Below are 13,501 nucleotides of genomic sequence, written 5' to 3'. Positions count from 1 at the left end.
GTGCACATAGGTGTCTGTTTTGGTCATCACCATCTTTATACACCCCCATCACACTACATCTAAATGACCAAAGTATGATAGGTGGGGCGGTGAGATAGCTGCTGATCACCCAGTTTCAAGGTGGATGACGATGTCTTCATAGAACCTAAACTGTGAGAGTGAACCCACCCATATATGGATGCAGACATGAATCCCATTCGATACTTTGTTGAAAGTAGTTAGGCTTTTGTAAGGTAAGACTAGAGCTTTGTTTGTGGCATTCACTTTATTGCAATTTGTTTCAAGTAGTGCAATCATTATATATTCATTGTCTTTTATATTATCGGTCATTCATATCTATATGTAAATGAAAGAAGTGTGTATGGCAGGTGGTTACTTAGGACATTCATCAATCGATGGGATGCAGTTCTAGATTGCATTGTCAAAACTTGTAAGATTCCTCCCCAGGCTCTCAAGATGTCCAGCATCTTCCCCTGTAATCAAATCCCTCTTCAGAAATATAAAAGATCTTGTTTCTACCAGTTTTGGCCTAGAGAGAGAAAATCTTCTAGAGAGTGATAATTCAGTTTTTAAATATTTTTGGATAGAAAAATATCTCATCTTATTAAAATAAGTTCCCCTGAAACAGAAGTTCAAAAAGATTTTCAGAAGGTGCATTAGAAATTAAGTATAATCTGTTTAAGAGGCATTATCTCGAGGGTCAAATTTTTTTTGAAATTTTAAATTAAGGTTCCTATGGACCAATAAGATTCATCCAAATGTAGGGAGGAGATAAATAGAAGAATAAAAGGAAAATCCTCCTCCAAAAATGAGTAAATACTCACATAAGATAAAGAGTTGACTAAGGACAAGGTTAATAGTTAAAAAAGAGATATTTAGGTGAAATGATGCATTTTTGACACCTCAGTATGGGGGAATTTTTCTCATGAAGGAGGCGCCTATTTCACATGCTTGAATGAGTTTTAAACTCCCAAATAGTGAGATATTTTTATCTCTCCTCTCTCCTGTTTTAACTAGATAAGTGAGCAAAACTAACAAAAAAAGGTCAAAAATTGACCAAACTGATCTGGAAAATTCTAGAATCAGTTGGCTTAGTTAGAAGCTCACTTTTTCCTATAAGTAGAATCCTTCCCCTTTGTTGAAACTCAATAGTGTTTTTGCACTATTACCCTGCTTCTCCCAAGTGCCAAAAAACTGTGAATTTTACTCATAATTCATTAGTTTTTGACCTTCCCTCTTCTAAAAGATTTGTGGCCACTCTTGTTTCAAACAAGAGTAGAACCCTCAAACCATCAAGCCAAAGGAAAGCTCTCAAATTATCCATGTAAGTTGGAGATTCTTCTCTTTTCTATTTCTTTTATGGTTTTTTATGATTTTTGTCTTCTCTAAAATGAAATGATGTTATGCCAAAGGCATTCCCCTGTCTTCTTTAGTAAATCCAGCCATTCTTTATCCTAGATGATTGATTATTGGATAAAATCAAGTTTTTCATAATGTTCTCTTCTTAAATAAGTAGAAAAATGTTTACACTAGAATGATTTAAATACTCTTGGTGAACTTCTAATTAATTTCAATGAGTTAAAAATTAAAAAATGGTCAGTCATACAAAGGAGGTTATGGCAAATTTTTTTAAAAATTTATGAAATAAATTTTATCTTTTATTAATCAAAAAGAGTAATCCCCATTGTTAGAGTATTTAAAAGTGTCATTTTCATACATGCATAGAAAGATGCATATCGATTAATTTTTATAAAAGAATGATTTTCAATAGAATTAAATTCTATGTATAGAAAGATACATATTGATAATTTTTTATTATGAAAGTGATACTTTCTTAATTATGGATTTTTATGCATAAAATAATACATAAAAGTATATTTTTTAATTATAAAAGAGTTACTTTCATCATATTGATTTTTATGCATAAAAGTATGCATAAAAGTGTTGGAATTAGGATTGCAGGAAAACACACAAAGCTTGGAGAAGAAGAAGCAAGAATGCACATAACACACAATGTATTAGATTGTGTCAATATACAAAAGATAAGTTAGCCCTAGAATGATGGACGTATATACAAGCCGGGGAAAAAAACCTCCTAAAGAGGGAAAAAGTGCCCCGACGGTCCTAAGTGTGTTCACACACATCACTGCCTATATATATGGCAACAAATCCCCCTGGGAGTGATGGTGTGAACGAGAGCTGGCACTCATGTATAGGGAAGTGCCATGCCCGAAGTAGATCAGTCCACAAAGGGGAGCAATCCCAAAGCTTTGCGGAAAGCTTTTAACTTCTCACGAGGAAGCGCTTTTGTGAAAAGATTGGCGAGGTTGTCCTGTGTTGGCACATAGGCCAAGCTGATCTCTCCTGCTGAGAGTCTCTCCCTGACATAGTGATAATGCACCTCAATGTGCTTTGTGCGAACATGAAAAATTGGGTTCCTCGCAACTGCCAATGCGCTCTGACTGTCAGTGTAGATAGAGGTGGCAAACTCTTGTCCAACACCCACGTCAGCCCATAAGCCGTCTGAGCCACACACACTCAACCGTAGCTGTGAAAGCTGCCCTGTACTCAGCTTCACAACTAGAAGTGGCCACAGTAGGTTGCTTCTTGTTGCTCAACCAAGATATGCATGAGCTACCAAGCATGAAACAAAAACCACTTGTGGACACTCTTGTGTCATAGCAACCAGCCCAATCTGAGTCCAAAAAAGCATGTAAATCTAGTGGCAACGATCCCCCCTTGGGATAAAATATCCCAAGATGTATGGTGCTACTCAAGTAGCGAAAGATGCATTTAACTGCCTTCCAATGATGCTGAGACCCTGGGCTATGCATAAACCTGCTCACCTGTGAGACTGCAAACTGAATGTTCGGCCTTGTAATGCATACATAAATGAGGCAACCAACAGCTGTTTGATAGAGTGTGACATCAAAGTGATCTCCAGCATCATGAAGACTCAACTTCAAACTTGTCTCCATTGGAGTAGCATCAATAGGCTTGCAGTCTTCAAGGCCAAATCTCTGCAACAATGTCTCAATATACTTTGTCTGACACAAAGCAATACCTCCATCACACTGCTTAAATTGTATCCCCAAATAATGATGCAAATGCCCCAAATCTGACATCTCAAAAGAGGCATTCAAATCAGCCTTAAAATCAACAATATGACTCTCATTTGGTCCTGTGAGCAGCATGTCATCGACATAGAGAGCAATGATTAAATGTACATCATCCACACGTTTACCATACAAAGTGCTTTCTGTTGGACTATTCTAAAAACCATGTGCAGTCAAATATGCATGTATCTTTTCATACCAAGCTCGTGGATCTTGCTTTAAACCATATAAAGCCTTTTTCAACCTGCACACTTTGTTTTCCTGCCCTCTTTGAACAAAACCACGAGGCTGCGATACATACACCTCCTCATGCAAATCTATTCAAGAACGCAGTCTTTATGTCCAACTGATGTACATTCCAACCATTATGAGCTACCAATGCACAAATGCTACGAATGGTAGTCATACGACAAGTGGGAGCAAAGGTCTCATCAAAATCAATGCCCTGTTCTCTTGAGCATAACCCTTTGCAACAAGTCTAGCCTTATAGCGATCAACACTACCATCTGGCTTTCGTTTCAACTTAAAAACCCACTTACATCCAGTGACCTTTTTACCAATAGGCAAATCACACAAAGACCATGTACCATTCTTCATTATAGCATCATATTCACTTTGCATTGCAGCGAACCAATTTTCTGATTTTTGTGCCTCATCAAATGAAAGAGGTTCTTCCTCTTCACACATACTAGACACAGCCAAAGCATAACAATCTGATGCATAAGAGGCATGCTGAAAACCTAAACGAGTACGACTAGACATAGGTGCATCAATTTTACTATCACGTAAGGTTTGCGCCAGCCATTTAGGCATACCTCTAGCCTGCTCATTTTCAGCCCTATCCTCATAAATTACATCCTGTAAACCTGCATCAGAAATAGGCTGATCTATGATGTCGTTTGAAATCTGCATAGGCTGAATATTTGCCTCATTAGGACTTACATTTGAATTCCCACCTGTAAACAGAGGCAACAATGTATCAAATACATCCCGTGAGCTCACACCTGTCTCTTTGGTACATGATAACAAAGGCTGCACAGCATCTTCCACAAAAACAACATCTCACTAATCAAGATACGCTTTAACTACGGATGATATAATCTGTAACCCTTGCTCTCAGCACTGTAACCAACAAAAATGCATTTGACAGCCTTATCATCCAATTTTTTACGTTGTTGCACAGGCACTAAAGCGTAGGCCAAGCAACCAAAGACACACAAGTGACCAATAGAAGGCTTCCTGCCATGCCAAGCTTCGTATGGAGTAACAGACTGCAAGGCCTTTGTGGGACACTTGTTGAGTACATATGCAGCATACATGACAGCCTCAAGCCAAAACACATGTGGCAAAGCTTGGCTCTTGACCATACATCGTGCCATCTCCATAAGTGACCTGTTTTTCCTCTAAGTAACACCATTTTGCTGAGGGGTATACGGCACTGTACATTGGTGTTATATCCCACGACTAGCTAGAAATGCATCAAACTCTTTAGACATGTACTCCCCCCCTCGATCAGAACGGAGGGTGCCCACAGTACAATTGGATACATTTTCAACCATAAGCAAAAACTGTATACCCATGAATGCCTTGAGTAATCATCAATGAAAGTCACGAAGAAGTACCAAATGACGGAGTTTGCATAGGCCCACATACATCACTATGTACAAGTTGCAATATGTGAGTGGCCCGCACAGAACCATCCTTTGGAAACGCAGAACGCTGCATTTTGCCCAAAATAGAGCCTTCACAAACATGTTTCAATGGTACCTCAAGAGGGGGCAATGAAGCAACCATATCAAATTTTTGCAAACACAGCAAACTAGCAAAGTTCAGATGACCAAAACTAGCATGCCATAGTTTTGCATCTGAAACTGCCTTTTCATCTCAGAAACTGCATTTGCTGAATCTTCCACACACTTGTCATAAGAATTGAGCCTATACAGCCCACAAAACAAGGTGCCAAATACAATCATCGTATCACCAGAAGTCAAATCATGAATAGTACATCTGTCATCCACAAATTTGACTACAAGTCCAAGTCTAGTAAGCGCAAAGACAGACAATAGATTCTTCTTTATCCCTGGCACATACAAAGCATCTGAAAGTGTGAAAGCGCTGCCATTTGCAGTAGTAATAATTTTACCAATGCCCTTCACTAGGTAAGAAGCATTATTGGCACATGTGACAATATTCCCATTAGGGGACAGCCTCAAGACAAGTGAACATATCACGATGCGAGGTAATGTGCTTTGTAACACCATTGTCAAAATACCATACATCAGAGTCAATAGAAACTGCCAAACATGCATCATGTACAGATGGGTCATACTGGCAATACACGCTAAATGCCCATTCTGTATCCTGCTTTCACATTTGCAGAATCTGCATTTATAGAAGCATCTGCGCTATTGTGGCTGCATTTGACTCTTTCTTCTTTGCCTCTTTAGCCTTTAGCTTAGGGAAATTCTTAATGACATGATTAGTTGCTTTATAATAGTTGCACCTGATCTTTTTCTTGCCTTTATCAAGAGCCTTCTCAGACCTATTGTTGCTACCTGTGGAAGGAGAAGAAGTTGTAGACCTATTAATAGGAGAAGAAATAGTGGAAGGGGCTGCCTTACCACTTCTTCTCTGTTAGGCAGCAACAAATGCCTGATCAACTGCACGCTGCCTAGCCTTATTTGTTGGAATTAGGGTTGCAGGAATGCACACACAACTTCAAGAAGATGAGGAAGCTTGAGCACAACACTGTAGTGTATTATGAGTGCCAAAAATGAAAGATAACAAGCCCTAGAAGATAATGGGCGTATATACAATGCACGGGGGAAAAAACCTCCTAGTGAGGGAAAAAGTGCCCCGGCGGTCCTAAGTGTGTTCACACACATCACTACTATAATATGGTAACAAATCCCCCCTGGAGTGATGCGGTGAACAAGAGCTAGCACTCATGTATAGGGAAGTGCCTAGCTATGTGGACGAATCCACAAAAGGGAGTAAGCCCAAAGCTTTGCGAAAAGCTTCGAACTTCTCACGAGGCAGAGCCTTTGTGAAAAGGTCTGCAAGGTTATCCTGTGTTGGCACATAAGCCAAACTGATCTCTCCTGCAGAGAGTCTCTCCCTGACATAATGGTAGTGCACCTCAATGTGCTTCGTACGAGCATGGAACACTGGGTTCCGCGCAACTGCCAATGCGCTCTGACTGTCAGTGAAGATGGTGGTGGCAGATGGCTGCCCAACACCCAAATCAGCCATAAGGCGTCTGAGCCACACACACTCAACCGTAGCTGTGAAAGCTGCCCTGTACTCAGCTTCACAACTAGAAGTGGCCACAGTAGGCTGCTTCTTGCTCAACCATGATATGCATGAGCTTCCAAGCATGAAGCAAAAACCACTCGTGGACACGCGTGTGTCATAACAACCAGCCCAGTCAGAATCTGAAAAAGCATGTAAATCTGGCGGCAATGATCCCCCCTTGGGATAAAACAACCCAAGATGCCGAGTACCACTCAAATAGCGAAAGATACGCTTCACTGCCTGCCAATGCTTAATGCCTGGGCTATGCATAAATCTGCTCACCTGTGAGACTGCAAACTGAATGTCTGGCCTCGTAATGCATACATAAATGAGGCAACCAACAGCTGTCTGATAGAGTGTGACATCAAAGTGATCTCCAGCATCATGAAGACTCAACTTCAAACCTGTCTCCATTGGAGTAGCAATAGGCTTGCAGTCTTCAAGGCCAAATCTCCGCAACAATGTTTCAATATACTTTGTCTGACACAAAGCAATACCTCCATCACACTGCTTAAATTGTATCCCCAAATAATGATGCAAATGCCCCAAATCTGACATCTCAAAAGAGGCATTCAAATCAGCCTTAAAATCAGCAATATGACTCTCATTTGGTCCTGTGAGCAGCATGTCATCGACATAGAGAGCAATGATTAGATGTACACCATCCACACGTTTAGCATACAAAGTGCTTTCTGTTGGACTATTTTGAAACCCATGTGCAGTCAAATATGCATGTATTTTTTCATACCAAGCTCGTGGAGCTTGCTTTAAACCATATAAAGCCTTTTTTAACCTGCACACTTTGTTTTCCTGCTCTCTTTGAACAAAACCACGAGGCTGCGATACATACACCTCCTCATGCAAATCTCCATTTAAGAACGCAGTCTTTATGTCCAGCTGATGTACATTCCAACCATTATGAGCTGCTAATGCACAGATGCTACGAACAGTGGTCATACGACATGTGGGAGCAAAAGTCTCATCAAAATCAATGCCCTTCTCTTGAGCATAACCTTTTGCAACAAGCCTAGCCTTATGGCGATCCACTGTGCCATCAGGCTTACGCTTCAATTTGTATACCCACTTAGTGCCAATGGCCTTCTTGCCAGGGGGCAAGTTACATAAAGACCATGTACCATTCTTCATAATAGCATCGTATTCTGCTTGCATAGCAGCCATCCAATTTTCTGAACTTTGTGCCTCATCAAATGAAACAGGCTCACTTTCATCGCACATACTAGAAACAGCCAATGCATAACAATCTGACGCATAAGAGGCACCATGAGAGCCAGAACGAGTGCGACTAGACAAAGGGGCATCCAACTTGCTGTCACGCAAAGTCTGCACCAGCCATCTAGGCATATTTCTAGAGCCCTCAATCTCTTGTCTCTCATCCTCAAGTGCATCATGCACATCTGCATCAGATATAGGCTGATCTGTGCCATCATTTAAAACCTGCATAGGCTGAAAAACTGCCTCATGAGGTATTGCACTTGACTGTGCACCACTGAAAAGAGGCAACAATGTATCATAGACATCACGTGAGCTGATATCTGTCTCCTTAGTACATGAAACCAAGGGCTGAACTGCATCTTCCACAAATACAACATCACGGCTAACCAAAATGCGCTTTGTCTGTGGATGATACAAACGATAGCCTTTGCTCTCAGCACTATATCCAACAAAAATACATTTGACAGCTTTGTCATCCAATTTTCTGCGATGTTGCACAGGCACTAATGCATATGCCAGGCAACCAAAAACACGTAAATGGCCAACAGATGGCTTGCGGCTATGCCAAGCCTCATATGGAGTGACAACCTGTAATGCTTTGGTGGGACACCTGTTTAGTACATAAGTGGCACACATGACAGCCTCAAGCCAAAAACCATGTGGTAGACTTTGACTCTTAACCATACATCTTGCCATTTCCATGAGAGACCTATTTTTTCTCTCAGCCACACCATTTTGCTGTGGTGTATACGGCACTGTACATTGGTGTTTTATCCCACGCTCAGCCAGAAATGCATTAAATTCTGAAGACATATACTCCCCCCCTCGATCTGAACGGAGGGTGCCCATCTTACTTTCTGACACATTTTCAGCCATAACCAAAAACTGTTTGAAGCACAAAAACACTTCGGACTTTGCCTTCAAAGGATATACCCATGCATGCCTGGTAAAATCATCAATGAAAGTCACGAAGTAAAGGTAGTTTCCAAATGATGGAGTTTGCATGGGACCACAAACATCACTGTGAACAAGCTGCAATCTGCGTTCAGCTCTCACTGATCCATCTTTGGGAAAGGAAGCACGCTGCATTTTACCCAATATGCAGCCCTCACAAACATGCTTGACAGGTGCCTCAAGCTTAGGCAAAGAAGACACCATTTCAGATTTCTGCAGGCGCAGCAAACTTGCAAAATTCAGATGACCAAAACGTGCATGCCACAGTTTTGCATTTGAAATAGCCTGCGTATCCATTATAGCACATGCTGAATCCTCTACACATTTGCCATCCATATTGAGCTTATACAGCCCTCGACATAGTGAACCAGATGCTACAATGATGTCACCACAAGAGAGATCATGAACAGTACATCTGTCATCCACAAATTTTACAACCAAACCTGTTTTGGCAAATGCGGAGACTGACAGCAGATTCTTTTTGATCCCTGGCACATACAATGCATCAAAAAGTGTAAAGGTGTTGCCATTTGCAACATTCAGCACAATCTGTCCAACTCCTTTAACGGGATAAGAGGAGTTATTGGCACAAGTGACAGTATTCCCTGTGGGAGCAGACTCAAGGAAAGTGAATAAACTGCGCTGCGAGGTGATATGCTTAGTGGCACCACTGTCAAAGTACCATACATCTGAATCTACTGCAGACATACATGTGTCATGCAAAGATGGGTCATAACTGCACTGCGCATTGAATGCCCATTCTGTATCTAGCACAACATTAGCAGATTCATTGTTAGAAGGAGAGGCATCTGCAACAGCCATACCAGCCTCTTTCTTCTTAGCCTCTTTCGCAGCCAGCTTAGGACATGCTTTGATGACATGATCATTTCCCTTACAGTACTTGCAAAATGTCTTCTGTTTGTCACCCTTCTTCTCATCTTTGTCTTCCTTCTTTGGTTGCGCAGCATTTGCAGATTTCTGCTTACTAGAAGAAAAGCCTGCTTTACCTTTCCCGCTTCTCTGATTAGCAACGAAAGCTTGATCTGCGACACGCATAATATTCCTGTTTTGCCTTGACTGGTCTTCTTGCAGCAAAACAGAAACTAACTCCTCAAATGATAAGGCATTGGGATTGCCTTTCATCATCAAGCGAAGAGTGGAAGCAAAACCCTGATAAGAATCTGGTAGACCATTCAAAACAGTCTGCACAAGTGAACTGTCTGACAGGATTTCATCTGCAGAAATGAGCTGCTCTTTGAAATCCTTGATCTTTGTCAAAAAGCTATCCATAGAATCACCTTCGTTCATATGCTCACTCTCCAACTGTTTTCGGAGGTAAGCAACACGAGCCTCATTTCTTGCCTGATACAATGTGGCAAGTACATCCCAAGCATCCTTAGAAGTCCTGCAGGAGCGAATATGTGGGATAATGGTACGTTTGACAGACAGCGCAATCAAGGCATGAGCCTGCGCATCTCTACCATCCCAACGAATCTGCTCTGCTGAAAGTGGTGGTTCTCGAACAGCTGCTACAGCACTTGTGCCTGCACCATCATCAACAGTACCTGTTTCTGATGTGTTTGCAGCATTCCCAGCCACAATAGGACGTGCATCAATACCCTGCACAATGTTCCATAACCCCTTTGCTACCAATACATGTCGCATCATATATGCCCACAATGGATAGTTGGTGCCATCCAACTTATCCTCAGCAGCCAACATGCGGAATACATCATTGTTGTCAGCCATGGCCAATGACTGTACTACTAGATGTAAATGCTGTCTGTAAGAGGTAAACCTGTATAAAATCGACCTGTGCTATGTAGCACAGCCCAAAACAGACGAATGGGCACCTGTCCTGCAGATTTTAATCTTGACAGAAAATCTGCACAGTAGGACGATTTTGCCTGCGCAGTACTTGGAATGCAAAAACGGAGGGCGAAATGACCTCAGATCAAAATTCTGAAATGACCAAGCCCTACGGGCTCTCCCACGGCATATACTAACCTGCAGACGCTCGTGAAACCTCGTCGCAATCGGAGGAGATGAAGCGGCAGGTGCCGGTGATGCTGCCCGGGAGGAGGAAGCCTGCTCTGATACCAATTGTTGGAATTAGGGTTGCAGGAATGCACACACAACTTCAAGAAGATGAGGAAGCTTGAGCACAACACTGTAGTGTATTATGAGTGCCAAAAATGAAAGATAACAAGCCCTAGAAGATAATGGGCGTATATACAATGCACGGGGGAAAAAACCTCCTAGTGAGGGAAAAAGTGCCCCGGCGGTCCTAAGTGTGTTCACACACATCACTACTATAATATGGTAACATTATTTTGCCTAGATTGCGCTTCTTGCAAGAGCTTGTTGACTAAAGTATCATACTTGACAACATCAGGTCTGTCCTCAGTAAACAAGTCTCCACGTGGAAGCAAAAATCTGATATGACTCAGGTAAAGCATCAAGAACAGTCTGCACAAGAGAATGATCAGGAATAATCTCACCTGCAGAAATCAAATGTTCCTTGAGATCTTTAATCTCAGCAAGAAAAACATTCATGTCATCATCCTCCTGCATAATCTTCGATTCTAGCTCTTTACGCAGGTAAGAGATTTTTACCTCGTTACAACCTGCATACAAACCAGCTAGAATATCCCAAGCCTATTTTGCTGTTTTAGCTGAACGAATATGTGGAGTGATGTTACGTTTGACAGAAAGTGTAATCAAGGCATGAGCTTGCGTATCTTTACCATCCACACGAGCTTGTTCAATAGTGGGTAAAACAGCAGCAACAGTAGAGCTGCTAGAACCTACAACATCCTCAACAGATCCTACATCCACAGAACCTGGACGTACATCCATACCCTGCACAATGTTCCACACTCCTTTTGCAACCAAAACATGCTGCATCATGTATGCCCAAAGTGGGTAGTGCTGTCTCCATGCAATTTGTCATCATCAGCAGACAACATGCGAAATACATCATTGCTGTACTGTCAAAATTTCTGCACAAAATGACGAAAACACCTGTGCAGAACTTGTAATGCAAAAACGGAATTCGAAACGACCTCAGATGCAATTTTTGAGAACGCGAAGCTCTACAGGCTAATTTGCAGAGTATAGGGACTTGCAAGCGCTCGTGAAAGCTCACCTCAATCGGAGAATGTGAGTCGGAGGGTGCTAGCAGCGTAGCCTTGGGAGCCGATGCCTGCTCTGATACCAATTATTGGAATTAGGGTTGCAAGAAAGCACACAAAGCTTGGAGAAGAAGAAGCAAGAATGCACACAACACACAATGTATTAGATTGTGTCAATGTACAAAAGATAAGTTAGTCCTAGAATGATGGGCGTATATACAAGCCGGGGAAAAAAACTTCCTAAAGAGGGAAAAAGTGCCCCGGCGGTCCTAAGTGTGTTCACACACATCACTGCATATATATATGGCAATAAAAAGAATATTTTTTTAATTATAAAAGTGTTACTTTTATCATTATTGATTTCTATACATAAAAGTATGCATAAAAGATTATTTTTTAATAAAAGTGTTACTTTTATCATTATTGATTTCTATGCATAAAAGTATGCATAAAAGAATATTTTTCTATTATAAAAGTGTTACTTTTATCATTATTAATTTTTATGCATAAAAGAATAGTTTTTTTATTATAAAAGTGTTACTTTTATCATAAATGATTTTTATGCATAAAAGATATTTTTTTATATTAAAAGTGTGATTTTCATCATAAATGTTTTTTATGCATAAAAGATATTTTTTTAATATTAAAGTGTGATTTTTATGATAAATGATTTTTATGCATAAACATATGTATAAAATATATATTTTTTATATTAAAAGTGTGATTTTCATCATAAGTGATTTTTATGTATAAAAGATATTTTTTTGTATTAAAAGTGTGATTTTTATCATAAGTGATTTTTATGTATAAACATATGCATAAATATAAAAGTGTGATTTTCATCATAAATGATTTGTATGCATAAACATATGCATAACCTTTGAGAAAGATAGTTTAGGAAGAACCTTTCCAGACCCAAACTCTGATTCAGACTATTGACCAAGACCTAATTCCTTCGTGAGTTTCAATCAACGACGATGTACCTAGTTCAGGAAAAATGCACTCAAAACACCCACCGAATCCGAAACTAAGTTAAGACTTCTGATTTTGATCTGAGGATCAAATTAACAAAATTTGAGGAATTCTATATGGAATTCAAACTGGATCTAGAAGGTATTCAAACAAAATCAAAACTGAAATCTTGCATAGAAACCCTGTTTTCTTAAAGGATTGTCTTACGCCAGAATGCTGGAGGGAGCATTTGGCATATGTGTTTAACTAAGGGAAGTTCAGTTGCAATAGCTGGTGGGGAGTGTTCGAGGGACAGCTCACGTGCCAAAAACCTGCCCAGGTCTTAACCAGCCTGGGTATGGTGAAAAATGGTGTGCTTTCGATACGATGGACAAGGGCCGATGAAGTCCTGACCAGGCAATGCACGGGCTCGCAGTGCTTAGGACACCCATACATATGTCAAGGAAGATATATATATGTATGTTGATGAAATGATTATTGTAATCTGTTACTGGATCTCGTTGCTGAACCAGCTGGTCCCAACGGAGAGTCTAGATTGGTACTGTTTTTGTGAAACAAGGGATTGAATGGAAATTTTGAATTATGAAATCTATGATTATATCTGTTTTGTCAATGGATTATTTTTATATTAAAGTTTTAAAGAGGAGTGTGTGCGTATCTGTTTTCTAAAGCTAAAGTTAAGAAAGACATTTCAATTATGGGTGGGTGAGTACTTGTTTGGATATACCGATTCCAGTGGTGGCTAACCCATGGGCCGGATGGGGTTAGGCTGGAATCAGTGGAGTTTTAATAATCAAA

Source organism: Cibotium barometz, chromosome 44, assembly GCF_041138505.1.
Source record: "Cibotium barometz isolate CiBa-2024 chromosome 44, ASM4113850v1, whole genome shotgun sequence".
Classification (NCBI taxonomy): Eukaryota; Viridiplantae; Streptophyta; class Polypodiopsida; order Cyatheales; family Cibotiaceae; genus Cibotium; species Cibotium barometz.
The sequence above is the reverse complement of the archived record's forward strand: the minus strand, read 5'-3'. Positions refer to the sequence as shown.